The following is an 18,271-nucleotide window of genomic DNA, read 5'->3' as shown; positions in this document are numbered from 1 at the left end:
TAAAAAAACAAATGAGAAAACAACTGAAAATGTTGGGCATTTTCATCAGAGGCTATTTTCCATTCAGTCTATTTGGAACAAACCAATAGGGTCATACATCAAAATGCATTATGGCGTTAACATATGTGATAATAACGCTAGCACACGGTGCGAATGCAAATTTTGGGAAGGGGCAGGACTGAGGAGGAATATGTTGGGATTTATGAAAATGAGGGGCAATATTGCACCATGTGATAGCTCTGGTGTAAAGGAGGAGAAAGAGAGAGAGCGAGAGACCAACCCCCACACTGTGCAATTATTTATATGCCCATAGGAGGGCCATCTAATAACTCGAGGTGGTGGTGGTTTAGGGGCCAATTTTTCATGCAGAGTGAGACGTACGAACAGTACAGTACATCTCGTTGAAGATTTGACATCATTTGGAGTAAGGAAAGTCTCACAAAGATGCAGTTTTGTGCAATGTTATCTCGCCCTAGCTTGATGGTACCCTGTTATAGAGTCCATCAACCTAGGGTGAGAGAACATAGTAGAAATGTCATCTTTGTGAGACTTTCCTCACTCCAAATTATGTCAAATCTTCACTGAGGTGTACTGTGCTGTTCGAACATCTCACTGCATGAAAAACTGGCCCCTAAACCCTAAAACACCACAACACCTTACCTCGAGCTATAGGCATATAAATAGTTGCGCAATCTCTCTCTCTCTCTCTCTCTGTGAGATGCATAATAGGAATTATTGCAGGGTGCAAAAGGTTTACTGCACCACACAATACTACCAATATCTCTTTCAGGTACCTATCTGGGATATCGGGTACTCGCTCCTCGAGGGCCTGCTCTCCCTACTCTGGTGCCTACTACTGAACTACTTCTGCCTGCCAGGATCTTCATCAATACAGTTATCTACTTCAGTGAGTACTAACCCTGTCAGTCTGTCTCACCTTCAGCTGCAGCGCTTGGAGTCTTCATCTGGGACCTTCCTCTGCTACCCTGCGTTGCCTACCATCTACTCGAGTGTGGAACTCGTCTCCTCTGCCGAGGACCCCTGGACTGCTTCTACTGGGTTACCTTCACTGCTGCCCGCTCCCTGGGCAGTACCATCAAGCTGTATAATAAATACAAATTCTCTGTGCCTGCGTGTATAGAGTCCAGCCTAGTACTGCGGTTCCTCACGGGGCTCCTCCCCGTGGGAGTGACCATCACCGCAGTACCCAAGAATCCACTCCAACACCTCAAAACCATAATAAGCGCGTGCACATGTACGCCCACGCGCTGGTTTGAAAATCTACCCCTAAGTGTGTGTAATCTTTAGCGTTTGTGGATTGAGTACGCGCCAAATATCTAAAATCTGAAGGGGTAGATTTTATAATTTTGCGCGAGCGCGTACTTTTGTTCGCTGGATTTTATAAGATACGCGCGTAGCCGCGCGTATCTTATAAAATCCGGGGTCGGCGCGCGCAAGGGGGTGCACCGAGCCCGGCGCGTGCTGCCTGTTCCCTCCAAGGCCGCTCCGAAATCGGAGCAGCCTCGGAGGGAACTTTCTTTCCACCCCCCCCGCACCTTCCCCTCCCTTCCCCTACCTAACCCCCCCCCCCCCCCGGCCCTATCTAAACCCCCCCCCCCCCCCTACCTTTTGTTGGCAGATTTACGGCTGCTGAAAGCAGATGTAAATCTGCGCGCGCCAGCGGGCTGCTGGCGCGCCATCACCCAACCCGGGGGCTGGTCCAGAGGCCTCGAGTACGTCCCCGGGCCGGCACCACGCCCCCAGTCCCGCCCCGAACCGCCCCCTGACCCCGGACATGCCCCCCCAGACACGCCCCCTCCCCGCCCCTTTTACAAAGCCCCGGGACTTATGCGCGTCCCGGGGCTGTGCATGTGCCGGCAGCCTATGCAAAATAGGAGCGCCGGCACGCGAGGGCCCTGCGCGCATAAATCCGGCCGGATTTACGCGCACAGGGCATTTAAAATCCGGCCCTTAGTAGCTTTGGAATGTGTCGCCCGGCCTGACTGCTGCCGGTCCAGGTCAGCATTCATTACACAATTCATTTCCGCTCCAACAATCAAATGAGCAGGACCTAGTTTTGAAATAAGAGATATAATTTTTGGGAGGAAAGCAGCATCATAAACTTTGGGACCATAAATGGAAAGCAAAATAGTAGCTTTGCCCCTCAAAGTCCCCAAGACAAGAACATAATGCTCGTCGTCATCAGCGTGTACCCAATTGGCCTGGAAAGGTAAGGTATGATGTAACAGGATTGCTATCCCCCTGCTATGTGAGGTTCCTTGAGCTGCGAATACTTGACCCACCCAGCGTTTTCTCAATTTCAGATGTTCCCGGGTCACCATATGTGTTTCTTGTAGAAAAATTATCCCCCTGTGTAAACGTTGTAAGTGTGTAAGCACCTTTTCTCTCTTTACCAGCGATCCCAGACACGCCACATTCCAAGTTATAACATTAAGAGAATGAGCCATCTAGGACATAACGTTTATGTATATAATACTGCTGACTCATGTATCCAACCCTTGAAAGCCATCGGCACTGGACTCGAACCCCAATACTGGTTAGCGAATTTCTCCTGAATGCTATATGTCGTGTTAGATACCAGATAGGAATGCTAAACTGCTTTAAATTCCCTATGTTGATCCCCGGAACTGCATTTCCTCCTCTTGAGACCCTCCCATTCCCCACCTCCCCCCCCCCACCCCCACATACTAATACCTACACCATAGTAAACTCCATCTATGGAGTTAGGAGAGTCTCAATGCTGCTCCCGCCATGTTGGAAACAGTGACGCTCTTCCCCAATAATATATGGATCCACAGATTATAATAGAGTAGACTTCCAATCCACCAGTGTCACATGAAACAGTTTACTGGCAAACAAAATAATAATCTTCAGATGTAAAGTCGCTGTAAGAGGGCAAATGTCGAGCACCATAGGATTTCATAGACCACGCCGATACAGTCACAGATAGTCTCATTCTGCCTCACTAATAGAGGCCTCTTCAGCCTTCCTCGGGGTTATCCCTTTTGTTGTCTGGTAGAGTGTTTAAAAAACCTGTAGCTGCTGCTGTCGTCGTAAAGATGAGTGTGCATCCCCCATGCCACTCTCTTAGCTTTGCAGGGTAGGCTAGCGAAAACCTGATATTTTTATTAACTATCACGCTGCAAACTGCAGATAATTCTTTCCTTTGAAGAGAAACTGCGGTTGAGTAGTCTTGAAATATCTATATAGGTGATTCTTTATAACTTAATTTACGCTGCTTCTGATATTGCCACAACAGGATGACTTTGTGGGCATAGTTTAACAACTTTGCAATCACTACTCTAGGCCTTGAGAGTTGTTCTGTATGTGGGCCGAGCCTGTGTGTCCGTTCTATCACCAGGGCTCTGTTGAGATCTGGGAGGCCCATCGCAGAGGGGAGCCACACTTCTATTATTTGTGCCAAGTCCTGCTCAGGGACACCCTTGAGGAAACCAACAAATCGCAAATTACTACGCCTCGACCTATTCTCTAGGTCGTCTGATTTGGCTTCTTTTTCCTTAAGTGATTTCTCGAGTATCACAATTTTCCCCTGCATAGTGAGCATTTCGTTCTCATTGTGGCTTAGCTGGGCCACCAATGTGTCTATGTGGTTATTAAAAGATTCTTAAGAGTCACTTAAATGTTGAATCTGCACGATAATGTTTCGAACTTATGATCGAGAGCTAACACCACGCGGAGGTAAGGGCTGCAATTGTACCTTCGGGCAGGCCCTGGTTCTCTGTCACTTCGTGTGCGTCCACCATCTTGTTTTCAGCTGGTTTCAGTTTCTCCTTTCTCTTTTTTCTGCTGCCAGCTGGCCATTACTTTGTGGGATTGTCACCGAGCCATGCACTGGTTTTAGTTACGTGAGTATGCAGTGTTTCAAAGTGAAGAGGGTCCCTGATGCGTTAGGAATTGAGAAAAAGCAGGAGTGGCACCCGGAGCTCGGCTATCTAGTGTCCGCCGGCTTCACCGCATCACATAACCCCCACATCAGAATCCTGTAAAACACATCACTAGCACATGCTATCCTCCCCTTTTCATCATTTTACATGTAATCTACAGGTTCAATGCCGACCCGGGAAGTTGTCATTCACTATAGCTAAATCAAACCTACATGAAGACCCAATCACTGGTTGTGTCAAAGATGACATCATCTGTATCCTGTCTAATGTACTGAGATAAATATTCCAATCAAAAAATGGTTGCATTATTGTTGTTTGGATTTGGTGACTGGATGTTTACTATGGAGAGGTGGGCCAAATTGTTATATGCTTGATATAGCTTGGTGGGGTTTGATAGCTCTTAGGTTGCTTGCAAAATGGCTGGGTTACATATAATATCTATTAATACTAAAAGTTTAAATACACCTGCTAAAAGGAAATTTTTATTTCAAGAGGCTAGGAGTCTACGAGTCAACATTATGTTTTGCCAGGAAACCCATTTAATTAAATGTACAGAATGGTTGTTGTGGGATAGGTCCTTTCCTCAGCATTATTTGGCCTCAGCTATGGTGAAAAGGAAATATTGTAGAGTGGGTATCCTGCTCGAGAAAACCTTAATAGCAGATGTTAAGGATGTTAGATGTGATAGGGAGGGCAGATGTATTGCTCTCAAACCTATGTTTGATGGCATATTGTTCACATTCCTTTTTATATATGGTCCAAATATGGAACAAGGCCCTTTTTTTTTTTAGAAATATTTCTGTTCTTCTGGAAGAATGGATCGAGGGTCATGTCATTGTAGGAGGAAATTTCAACCTTACTAGGTATCTGTATTTACTATTTAGATAATTCTAACCCAGGTTCGGGGGGGTTCCCGATGTCACAGACAGGCTCTTAAAAATATAATCTCTGACCGGGGTCTGGTCGACATTTGGCACTTGTGGAACCCTACTGCGCGCAGTTACACATATTCCTCTCACACTCACCAGTCTTACTCCCGCATAGACTTCTCTCTTATTGTTAAATCTCTGGTGGATCTGATCATTGAGGCTGAAGTGGGCACTATGACCTGGTCCAATAATCCCCTGATTTGGGTGGCTCTACGTTTGCAGAGTGTGTGTGGGGGGGGGGGGAAGCGCTACTGGCATTTGAATGATAGTTTATTGGATGACAAATCCTTTATAGACTCCCTAACAGATGATATCCAAGAATATCTGGACCTCAGTCGGACTGGGGATACATAACTTATACAATAGCAGAACACCTTACCTTGGTCACACACAGAACATAGACTAATCCTCATCAAATACAGAATAAGTGACCAAAATTAGAAATAGAAATATGTAGACAAAAACTGAATTGGAAACCGCAAGAAGCCAAACTCTCCATGCAGTGCAATATAGGAAAAAAACAGCAAAAATGTAATTTCCTCCTGTACTGTGCAAAACAGAAAGCTATAAGATACACATTTGCCAAAGATGACAGAGAAAAAAATTGCTAAGCAGAAAAAAAATGTATAATTCTGGGGGATGCAAAAGAAACAGCAGCTATGAAAGCAAGCTATGTGGTATTCTGCCAGCAGGCCAAAAATGTAACCTGACCAAAGACCATACTCACTAAAACTCAGGAACTGTTTGGTTTTTTTTTATATTATGCTTTATGTACCTTATACATTTATTTCAGATTACTATTTTTAATTATTAACCAAAATAAGAAAAAAATAAATAAACATTATGGGATCATTTTGTAAAAGTCCATTAATTTTCAAAGGGAAAGTATGCAAGAACTTACCATTTGAAAATTGCCCACCAGAACTACTCACACACAATCCCATTTGAAAATTGCCCACCAGAACTACTCACACACAATCCCACCTGCTAATTTGTCACAGAGCTCTTTTTGGGAAAATCAGGGCACGTAATTTTGAAAATACAGAAGAATACACGTAAATGCAAACTCCACCCCAGCTCCTCCACAGGGAAAATCTCTGCTCACTGCGGATATAGGTACATTCCTACAGGCATAGGGGTAACATGTGAAATCATTTACACACATAAAATTAGCATATACGCACGTAAGTAGCTTGCATTTGAGTACATGCAATTTTATAAACATCAGGAGATCAAATATTTGGAGATTTGGGTTCCTCGTGATAAAGCTTTGTTAAATATAAGTTCATTGTTAGTACTTGCGCACATTTACCTTATCCTTGTTAGCGAGATGTGCTTTATCCGAGATGGTCCTTTTTCCAAAGCTTCTGTACAGGATGCAAATGGTGCCTTGTTGGATTTCTAATAAAGGTCTGGTGTTTTTTAAGTTTATGTTGTTGCAGTTTTTTGGTGGGGGAAAAGGGGCTCGTATTGGTTTTGAAAGGCTGTTGAGGCCTAAATGCTTTGGTGGTCTGAATCTTCCTGATTTTCGTTTTTATAACGTAGCATGTCAATTATGTATTTTGTACCCAGATTTGATGGCTTCTAAAAGTCGCTCCTCTTTCACAAAGGGGTAGATTTTTAAACATAAGGGCGCGCGTCCATGTGCGCGCGGTACCCGGCGTGCGCACATGGACGCGCGATTTTATTGCATGCGCGCGCATGTTATTAAATCCGGGGAGGCGAGCGCAAGGGGAGGTGGATTACTGCAATTTTCAGAGTGGACTGGGAGGGAACTTCCCTACCCCCTACCCTAACCTTCTTTCCCCTTCCCCTCTTCTCTCCGCCCCCGCCCCCGCATCCCTATCCTAGCTACCCATGTTTTTTTTATTTTATCTTTTGCTCCTCTAAAGAAGCAGTAGCTATTTGCGCATGCCAGCACCCTGCTGGCGCACTCTTCCCCGGCACAGCAGCAAATGGCCGCTATACCGGCGCCTCAAACCACGCCCCTCCCCCCGCACCGTTCCTATTCTTTGGCCTGGCACTTCTGCGAGTAACAGGAGTTATGCGCGGGGCCCGGCCCCTTCTAAAATGCGTGGGGCGCACAGCGCGCACAAGGCCCAGCCACGCGCGTAACACCCGTTTTTTACGCGTGCCGGCCATTTAAAATCAGCCCATTATTGCACTGCTTCGTGTAGCAGATGCTGATCTGGTTTTGAGCTGAGTTCGCTTCAACCAGTGTTGTTGGCTTGGCGCTATGGTTTGTAAATGGCGGGGCGTTTCCTCTGAGATATCTGAATTATTTCTATTGCTAGGTAACATACATTTTCCCCTTGATCTGCAAGCTGGGATTTTTAAAGAATGGCAGACAAAAGGTATTGTTATTTCATCACTTTATTGTCATGCAACAGATAGTATTTTCTCTTTCGAACAAATGCAAGAGCAATATGGATTATCGCGTTCTCACTTCTTTCCTTAATCGCAGGCACAACATTATATTACACAGTTACAAAAGAATTCTAATGACCTGTTCCATTTGGGTTCTTTGACTACCAATCTTTGCTCTGTTGGGAAAAAGATAAATAAATTACCCTGGTGGTACAAATTACATTTGCTTAAAATCCAGACTGATGTACTTTCTGAACTGGATCAATATTGGTTTCTCATTCTCTTGGTATAGAAATTACTTCTTTACATGTTATGCAATGTTTTGATCAATGTACTAAAGCTTTCCATGGATGCCAAATAGCAGAAAATGGTTTTTTTTTTATTCTACATCACAGCTATATTGACAATGTGAAGGCACATAGATTTTGTCTTGCCTCATAAATCTGCTTCATTTTTTTGAAGGGGTTAATAAACATGTGGATAAAGGTGAGCCAGTAGATGTAGTCTATTTGGATTTTCAGAAGGCATTTGACAAAGTTCCTCATGAGAGGCTTCTAAGAAAACTAAAAAGGAGGCAATGTCCTTTTGTGGATTACAAACTGGTTAAAAGACAGGAAACAGAGAGAGTAGGATTAAATGGTCAGTTTTCACAGTGGAAAAGGGTAAACAGTGGAGTTCCTCAGGGATCTGTACTTGGACCAGTGCTTTTCAATATATTTATAAATGATCTGGAAAGGAATACTCCAAGTATTTTGCAGATGATACAAAATTATTCAGAGTAGTTAAATCACAAGCGGATTGTGATACATTGCAGGAGGACCTTGCAAGACTGGAAGATTGGGCATCCAAATGGCAGATGAAATTTAATGTGGACAAGTGCAAGGTGTTGCATATAGGGAAAAATAACCCTTGCTGTAGTTAGACAATGTTAGGTTCCTTATTAGGAGCTACCACCCAGGAAAAAGATCTAGTGGATAATACATTGAAATCGTCAGCTCAGTGTGCTGTTGCAGTCAAAAAAGCAAACAGAATGTTAGGAATTATTAAGAAGGGAATGGTTAACAAATGGAAAATGTCATAATGCCTCTGTATCGCTCCATGGTGAGACCGCACCTTGAATACTGTGTACAATTCTGGTTTCCGCATCTCAAAAAAGATATAGTTGCGATGGAGAAGGTACAGAGAAGGGAGACCAAAATGATAAAGGGGATGGAACAGCTCCCCTATGAGGAAAGGCTGAAGAGGTTAGGGCTGTTCAATTTGGAGAAGAGATGGCTGAGCGGGGATATGATAGAGGTCTTTAAGATCATGAGAGGTCTTGAACGAGTAGATGTGAATCGGTTATTTACACTTTGGATAATAGAAGGACTAGGGGCACTCCATGAAGTTAGCAAGTAGCACATTTAAGACCAATCGGAGAAAATTCTTTTTCACTCAACGCACAATTAAGCTCTGGAATCTGTTGCCAAGGGATGTGGTTAGTGCAGTTAGTGCAGCTGGGTTTAAAAAAGGTTTGGATAGGTTCTTGGAGAAGTCCATTAACTGCTATTAATCAAGCTGACTTAGGGAATGGCCTCTGCTATTAATTGCATCAGTAGTATGGGATCTTCTTAGTGTTTGGGTACTTGCCAGGTTCTTGTGGCCTGGTTTGGCCTCTGTTGGAAACAGGATGTTGGGCTTGATGGACACTTGGTCTGACCCAGCATGGCAATTTCTTATGTTCTTAACTTCTTATACCTTACAGGTGAATCTTAAAAGCTCTGTGTACACCAAAACTGGGAGATACGTGCACAAGTTTGACCGGTGTACGATGAACGGATTTTAAAAGCCACCCGATGATGCACGTATCTCCTACCGTGCACAGAAGGAAAATGTTTTCAAGAAGGGGCGGGGAGAGGGCATGGTCTGGGCAAGGGCGTGGGCATGGCAGGGGAAGGCCAAGAGATGTGTGCATAAATATTTACGCACACAAACGCGTGCCGCTGTCCCCTGCCATATAATTTTACTTCTGCTGTGGATGGCGAGTAAGTAATAAAACAAAAAAAATATAGGCTAATCAGTGGGGTTTTAAGGGTCAGGGCTAACCGGGGGGAAGGTTCGCTTTTAAATTAGGGGGATTTGGAAGTGCTATATCTTAACTAGGTAAACCGGGAAAATAGCGAATGGCGTCGGTGTGCGTCCCTTATAAAAGTACACCAATTAATGTGGTAGAAGTGGCATTTAGGCGCGCGTGCACGCATCCATTTAAAATTGTGTGCACATGTACGCGTGCCTAGGCTATTTTATAACATGCGCTTATGTTATAAAATGGACTCATCTCCGGATGGGAGGCGGCAAACGCAGCCTGTTTAATAAATGTAAGATAGAAGAGGGATCTTTCCTTCATAAATTTCTTTTGGGTTGCATACCTTTTTCTTCTTGGGAGGCAGGCTTGTTCGTTATTCAAAAAGTTACTTAGGCTTGTCCATCTTTGATGGTCATCTTCTGCTCTTAGGCTCATCGACATTTTCTCTATCATTGTCAAAATGTTATATGAAATTTGTATACGTGGCTCTGTTGTTGGCATACTTTTCTGTCTTTAAATTTTGGATGCAATCAGAATCTCCCTCTTCCACTTGGCTTTAACTTATGTCAGGACTTGATGCATATTTTTGTCTCGAGATTATAAACAAGCATGGGTAACTTTCTCTCAGCTCTTTTAGCACTCTCTTTGAAAGCTCAGTTGAAATGTTTAGGCTTCACTCTATGATGGATTTGACAAGATAGAGTTCCTGGTTCGTTTGGTGTGAATGTGGTTAGGTGAAGGGTTATCTAGTGTTGGTGTTATGTAATGCATGGCGTTGCTTTATGTGTTTCAATTGAAAATTATGCGAGCCATTGAACTGACTGATTGTCTATCATTATTCTGGCAATTGTACTGATTTTTATGTCATCCTATATGTCTCACATTATCTAAATAAAGCATTAAAAAAAAAAAAAAGAAGAGTGGCCTAGTAGCTAGGTTATGCAATTCAGTGTAGGCCACAGCAACCACACTGGAGGCTGCTGCAATACTTAATTCCTGTTTCTGTATCAGAGTGCGACACCCCCCCCCCCCCCCCCCATCCCATGTCTGTGTAGACTTTTGAGTTAGAGTTTGAGAGCGCTGGAGTTTTTTTGTTTATCACCTGTTCCACTGCAAGAAATATATAGGCCTGACATACATCTTGAGTGGGGGCGGGACTGGGAGAGATGTCATCACAGACACCAGAACAAATATCTATCTCTCTATATTTATAGAATAACAAAGAGGCTGGTGGCACCTTATAGGCTAACTGCTTTATTAAGGCACAAGCTTTCCAGGACAATAGCCTGCTCTGTCACCTCTGAGGAAGCAGACTATTGACCTGGAAAGGTCGTGCCTCAATAAATTGGTTAGTCTGTAAGCGACACCCAGCCTCTTGGACGTTTTTGCTGCTTTAGTGTAACCCGGCTTTTCTTGTCACTAAAGAGTTTCCCATATTTTTCTAGCCTAGATAGTGGAAGGGGTTTCTTTTTGCGGGAGGCTTTGATGGACTATAAATGTCCATGGAGCATGCTCAGAAATCAGAAGAAAGGTGAAGAGAGAGAAGGAGTAAGGAGTTGCTGTGGTTTCGGTATTTGCCATCTCCCAGGTGGATGAGCAGGTGGTGTGAGGGTCACTGCCTCTCCACAAGAGGGACCACAAGGAGATCTTTGCCATCCCCAGGTGGACTGACCAAAAGGAGAAGGATTTTCTCTGCCTTGCAGAAGAGTTGACCTAAGAAGTGGATTTTGGAGATTTGAAGATTTTTGCTACTGTTGGATTTTTGGATTCTGACCAGTTCCTGAAGGAAGGGAAGCCGCCGGTGCCTGGAAGGCCTAGGTTCAGTCTGCTTTTTGCCTTTGCTTACAGTCAGCAGAAACGGTGAAGAGAGTACAAGGATTTTGAGATTTTTGGACATTCCAGCAAGGGTTGTTGGGGTGAGTTAATTCTGAAGGGCTAGTTTTTTTGACTGATGGAATTTTTCCATTTTCTCAGTAGTTTGGATGCTGGAATTACAACAGGGATATCCTATCTTTCGAGGGAAGGATTTTGGATATGGATGTTGGTGCAGGAGAGAGAAGAACTGTAAGGAGGATAGGCATGGATAAGGAGACTGACAGAGTGCCCTATAGAAATCCTCAGTACACCTTATAGATCAGTCCCAGCAGTCTGGGAGCAGGGAGTCTCCTCTAAGCATGAATAAAGCATAGCCTCATGGGAGTGCAAGTCAGGCTCTGGGGAGAAGGAGAAGGCAGCTCCTTAAACATAACTGACCTCCTGAAGTTCTTTTGCTGACATACTGCAAGTTATGCAGTCTTGTATTCTGTTTGGTGTGTAAAGAATAAACTTGTGCAAGAGTGAAAACTGGAGTCAAGGCTGATTCTGTCCTCCAGCCAGCCACAGACTGCTCGTGCTCTGGGACATATAGTGTCAGCAGTGGGATTTTCTGCACTAAGCGATTACACAGGCAGAAATCCAAACCTCTTAGAAATGTTTGAATAGTGAAGCTGAAAGGTCTGCGCTGGCAAGAACTCTACTTACCTAAAGAGAGAGAGAGAGATGGGGGTTTTTTGGACAAAGTGTTTTCTCTAAGCATCGCACAGAGAAACACTATTGCAAAAGCACATGGAAGGAAAAGCAGAGTTTGGGAGAAAGTGTTTGCTCTAAGCAGCGCACAGAGAAACATTAGCATAAAGCTTATGTAAGAGGAGAAAAAAAACTGCAGCATTTTTTTTTCTTGGGGACTCACGCAACCACACCCAGTTTGGCAACAGGCCAAGGGGGCTATCCCAGCCTGTACAGTCAGTGGTCAAGCAGGGAGTAAGGGCTGAAGAGGCTAGCAGATTTTTTTTGTTTTCCTATCCCTGATGAGATACATGCAAGGGTTTATTTCCTGGGGAAAAAGAAAGAGAAGCCAGAGGGCTTTAGAGAAATGCACAGTAATGGAGTACGATGTCCTGGAAGTACTCTGGGCCCAAGAGGCAGTGCTGTGAGAGAGCCTGAAGATACTCCTGGATGTCACAGATGCCCACAGAGAGGATTGGCTAAGATAGGAATGGCTAACCATAGAGACCCGAAGTCATGAATGGACACACAGACTGAAATATGGGTGTTGTCTGCAGATTTGGATCAAGAGCTAAATGAGGTACTGAGGAGCACTGTTGCAGTTGGAGATGCTGCCAGGATCCAAGAACCAGGTACCGTGGAAAGCGTGGAGAGATGGCCTGAGGAGACTGGCTTGGTCAAGGCTGACCTGGATAATCTCTGAGACTGGCCTGAAGATAGCACTGTTACAGAGGCTAGCAAAGCGTCAAGGGAGCCAGTGATGACCAACGCTGACCAGGAGCAATCCCAAGAGTGACTGAAAGGGGTCGCTTTAGTAAAGCCTGGCGAAGCATCAAGAGAGTCCAGCCCAACCAAGGTGGAGAAGCCTAAAAGGCCAACTCCAGCCTGGAGAGTTCTAGAAATCCTGGAAACTATGGGAATGTTCCCCAGTTTGAAGATGGTAGCAGCAAGCTGTGAGAGAGAGCAAGCAGCAGTAGCTGAGCAAAATTCATTCCCAACTAGCAACACTAATACATTAGAAAAGAAAGAACGGTCCATGGGGCTTAGACCTCCAGGCTTGTCTGTATTATGAAGAGAGTCCATAGATTGCTCCACTGGAATGAGTAGTAGAGCCAAACCCAGAAGGCCAGGAGCAAGTCCACTGGAGAACAAAAGGAGAATACAGAATACCTGTGAATAGGCTCATGGTGAACCAGACAGTAAGGATTTCACTGGAAGAATGGGAGTCCCATGCAATGTTGCAAACAGGAGAGCAGCATCCTTCTAGAATGGCTCTCCCGCTCACCAAGAGAACGGTGGCATGGGATGGGATAAAGCCAGAACAAGAGATTAATACTGAGATGCTGGTGGAGGTGGGAGCACAGAGGTCCAGCAGCGAGAGGAAGAGACAAAGAAAGCCAGGACTGGCAGAGAACTGGAGTTCTAGGAAATCCAACCCAGGAAGGTGAAGAGGTCAGGGAATTGGACTCTGGAGTTAACCAGGGTGGGTCACCCAGAAAATCAATGGAGCTTGAGGGGCGGTAAGGAATCCTCATAAAAACCCTGAAGGTTGGGGGAGGATTACCTCACTAGAGGCGGAGGTTACCCTTGAGAAAGAGAATCCCCAGTGGGTAAAGTGTGGGATATTCTAGGATTTGGAACCCTGTATCCTAGAGCAGGTGGGGGTGAGAATGGGAAAGAGGTTGTCCTGGGTTGAGAGAGGATCCAAGGCTAAGCATAGCGGGGTCCTACGGCGGGTCATAGCCCTAGTAGGATTAGTCGCTCAATTGAGTATCACTGAGCTGAGGGGGAGGGTATGTGACAGAGTGCCCTACAGAAACCCTCAGTACACCTTAATAGACAGGTCCCAGCAGCCTGGGCCTGGTCCACCTTAACACGGAATATTCTGAGAGCAGCGTGTCTCCTCTAAGCAAGGATAAAGCGTAGGCTCAGAGAAGAGCAAGTCAGGCCCTGGGGAGAAGGAGAAGGCAGTTCCTTAAATATAGCTGACCTACTGAAGTTCTTTAGTTGACGCTGCAAGGTAAGCAGACTTGTATTCTGTTTGGTGCGTAAAGAACACATTTGTGCAAGAGAGAAAACTGGAGTCCGGACTGTGAGTCTGCCCTCCAGCCAGCCGAAGACTGCTCCTGCTCTGGGACAGAGACCATGGCTTTTCTAATACCGGTTTTTCTTATGCTGTTTTTGATCTTTTCAATTCCTGCTTGGATTTTGATTTTTTGAAGAAACTTTTGAGGCATACCAGTTTGGACTCAGAGACTCTTTCTTTCATTTCGATCTTGGGACAGTGAGTAGAAAGCATGCTGATATTTTTCTTTCCTTTTGGCCCCTCCTGAAGGCTCACACAATAAAGGAGAACTGGGACTGAAGCCTCCACAGACACGTCCACACTAAGGGCCCCCCCCCCCCCCCCCCCCCCCCCCCCAACCAGATGAACCCTGGCATTGTGGCTCCCTGGAAGCAGAACACCCGAACAGGACCCGTTGGCGTGGATGTTGTGGAGACTGCTGGAGAAGAAAACCCCATTTCCAAAGGAGAAGAAAACCCCATTTCCAAAGGAGCTTTTTGTGGACTCAAAACATTTTTTCCGATTTTCGCAAAAGTGGGGCAAAATGGCAGATTTCCCACCAATGGAACAAGACGATTGTGGGTTCATGTCCCACCTGGGGTGAGAGTAAGAAGCCATTTTCTGGTAAATAGATTCAGGGCTGCTTTTTTCCCCCTAAAACTAGAGGATGGAAATGAAGAAAAGAGCGCATGGGGGTAACTTGCTGGTGTGGCGGTTATACAGAATGTCGGTATATACATATTATTAATATAAATATCATTATTATAAATATCCTTAACCAATAAGCCTACATATTGTTAATGCAACTCCATCAGTGCTCTCTGCTTCATCGGCAGGGGAAAAGGGGAATGAGATTCAGACAGCAGCCAAAGAGGGCCCCGACTTTTATGGTTTGGGAAACTGATAACCATGGGGGTAACCTGCACAGCGCGGCAGATACTACCATAGGCTTCCTGGGCAGACTGGCTGGACCATTTGGTCCTTTTCTGCCGTCATTTCTATGTTTCTGTTAAGATGGCGGATGTGCACCAAAAGACCTACAAGAAGGACGTACAGTGCATGAGCAGCTGTCGATGCAAGGTGTCATCACCCAACAGCCACTCAGCGTAAGCCAGTTTTCGCAGGCAGTGAGAGACTCCACCCCACCACAAGGGGTAGGAGATATCCAGCCTGTATGTCATACCCTGAAGTGATGGAGCACGGAGATTGAGAGGAGCGAAGACCTAGTAGAACAAGGCCTAGCAATCCAACATTGAGAGACCACGACGGAATTCTCCATGACACATGGTAAAGAAGATATGATGGCCCAACTAGTGGAAGGACAGAGCCTAGCCACCAGTGAGCCTCTTAGCACTCTTGTCAGTGGCAGTATTCCCGAAGCCTGGGAAAAATTCAGACAGTTGGCAACCCTACACAGCCAATGCAACATTGCTGTCCTTCTCCTTTTCCTATTCCGCCCAGCTGACACCTGCCTGACACAGTGCTTGGTTGGATCATGGCTCTGCGGCCCACTCCTCATGATGGAAGAAGACCAACCATGATGCACAGCAGTTAAAGCAACTGAGTATCTGCTGAGCTCAATCTTTGAGAGCTGAAAAAATGAAGGCGGTCATATGCTAACTAATATATCAACTTCCACTGTGTCCCCAAAACTTTGGACAAAGCGACCCTGTGGAAAAAAATTCCTCCGGCTCCCGGAAAGAACGCTTTCCTCACAAAAGAAAATTAAAAGTTACACAACGGATGTCAATTATACAAAGCTAAAAAAAAAAAAAAGTGCAAAGTCAGGCAAACACCAGCAACAACGTATCAAAATTAGGGCCTTGTTTTTCAATCCATCATATGACAACACTTAAAAAATTAATTAGTACAAAGCTGCAATGCTGTTGTAATCTTAAAGATTACAAAAAAAAAAAGACAAAACAGGGCCAATAAAAAAAAAGAAGCAGAGTGCAATAAAAAGGCCCACAGAAAGAGCTGAGTGAGCACAACCAGGCCCTGGCGCAGGAGTCTGTTTCAGCAGCTTTCCGGCTTTCATTATCCTTGCCTGTTCACTGAATTGTTATATGCATTTAAATGTTACTTAATTGGAACTTGATGTGGCTTCGGGCCCAAGGCCTGCTTTGCAAAGCCAAGAGTCACTAACGTGCTAATCAAAAATGTCTAAGCACTTGTGTTATCACACATGAGAAGGATCATTCTTCTCAGAGACAGAGAGAGAGAGAGGAGTCTGGCAGCGGCATATCTAAGAGGAAAAGTGCTTATTTCCTGTCACAAAGCCCATTGCCAAAGCAGTTCCTTTAAAGCTGATGTTTGACAGTCAAATAATGAGTTCAGAATTCAACCTTAGTCTTCTAATGAGAGACACTGCCTCATATTTTCTCAAACAAATCTGATAGAATGTGCAGAACCTGGTTTTGCTTCCTAGGTCTGACTTCTGCACCTCAGGTCTGGCTGAGGCTGAGAATACTGCAGAGGGTGGTGGATACAGGGCATGGCCTCATGGAGGAAGCGATGGAGGCAAAAACTTTCACCAAGCCTAAGAAAGGATGAAATAAACATAGATGTTCCCTAGCCACAAATAAATGAATGGCAGCCAGAGATCTACTAGGGTCATAAAAATGGGAAGTAGGTGGAGAAGATTGGATGAACCTGCAGATTTTATCTGCTGTCACATTCTACGTTCGTGCATCTGAGCCATTGCAGACTGCAGTCTCCTCAAGTCTGTCAGAGCCATGGTTCAAGCTTCAGCCTGGGTAGGCCAGGCAGCCTTACTGCACAGTACTGACGCACACCAGTGATAGCTGTCGCTCTTCCAGAGGAGGTGGTGAAGACGAAAACAGTGAAGGAATTCAAAGGGGCATGGGATAAACACTGTGGATCCCTAAAGCCTAGAGGGTGGAAATAAAGAAAAGGGTGCATGGGGGTAACTTGCTGGTGTGGCGGTTGCTACCCTTAATAACAGCATCAAGGCTTAATGCAACTCCATCACTGGTCTCTGCTTCATCGGCAGTGGGAAAAAGGGAATTGGATTCAAACAGCAACCAATGAGGGCCTCAACTTTTACGGTGTGGGGAACAAATAAATATGGGGGTAACTTGCTGATGTGGCTTTTAATTATTAAACCTGATACTTACTTTTGATGAAGCTCCATCATTGCTCTCTGCTTCCACGGCAAGGGTTAAGGGAAATTGGATTCAGACAGCATTGGAAGGCCCTGACTTTTACGATCTGGGAAACTGATAAGAATGAGGGTAACCTGCACAGTTACCCTCATTCTGCCAGCTTATGCTCATACTGGCATAAGCTGGCTGGACAGACTGGGTGGATCATTTGGTCCTTTTCTGCCATCATTTCTATGTTTCTGTGTTTCTGACTTGGGGTGCACACATTCCTGGATCTAAAGGAAACTGTCCCCCAGCAAGAACAGTTGCTGCACTAGCTGGGTTACAGAGAGAGGAGATGGGGGAGGGATAGGAATAATCAGTATAAAAGCCTCTATGGAGCTTACACATGATCCAGTTCCTGGAGAGAGATGTTCGACCAGTTCTGGTTTTTGGACTTGCATCCCTGTGTCTTGTGGTATTTGTAGTTCCCACTTCTACCATTTAAAATCAGCACTGCAGGTACCAGAATGCATCAAGATGATTGTCAGAAATCCAGAACTGGGAAACTATGGCCCAGGTAGTCATGAAAGCAGACCTAGACCCAATCACGGACCCTTGAGAGAGGGTTAAGGTAGTTTCCGACTGCACTAGAAACTTGGGCACATACAAAGACCAGCTAGTAGGTCAAACAAAACTTCCTCTTTTCCCCTGCTTCCCTTGCATCAATGGTGTTGCCAGAATTGATTTTTTGGGTGGGCACAAGGTTAACATGGGTAGGCTCTAGGCATGCAGGTCTGAGACCTGCTAGTTGTAGTCTTAATGATAAATAATGCCATATTTACATATTTACAGGTACAAAAAGTTTAGATTGTAAGCCCTTTTAGGGGATAGTGAATTACCTATTGTACCTTATTGTAAACCGATGTGATATCTCTTTTTGAAATGAACACCGGTATATAAAAAAAAAAAAAAAAAAAAAAAATCGCAAATAAATAAATAAATAACTATTCTGCACCCTACATCGGCTTTCTACATAGTTTGCAACAGCCATTATGTATCATGCATGAACCTTTAAAATATTTTACCTCAATTATTTCAAGCACTTACCAGCATTAAAATGTCCTTATTAATCTCTATTAATTTATTTTATATTTATTGCAGTATATAAATGCACAAGTATATCATGTAAAAAAACAAAGAAAACAATCAGATCCAATCATGTAATAAAACAAAAATGAATGTATTCTTTCACGAATCCTCTTTGCAGA

The sequence above is a fragment of the Rhinatrema bivittatum genome, chromosome 3, assembly GCF_901001135.1.
Source record: "Rhinatrema bivittatum chromosome 3, aRhiBiv1.1, whole genome shotgun sequence".
In the NCBI taxonomy this organism is placed as follows: domain Eukaryota; kingdom Metazoa; phylum Chordata; class Amphibia; order Gymnophiona; family Rhinatrematidae; genus Rhinatrema; species Rhinatrema bivittatum.
Note: the sequence above shows the minus strand (reverse complement) of the source record.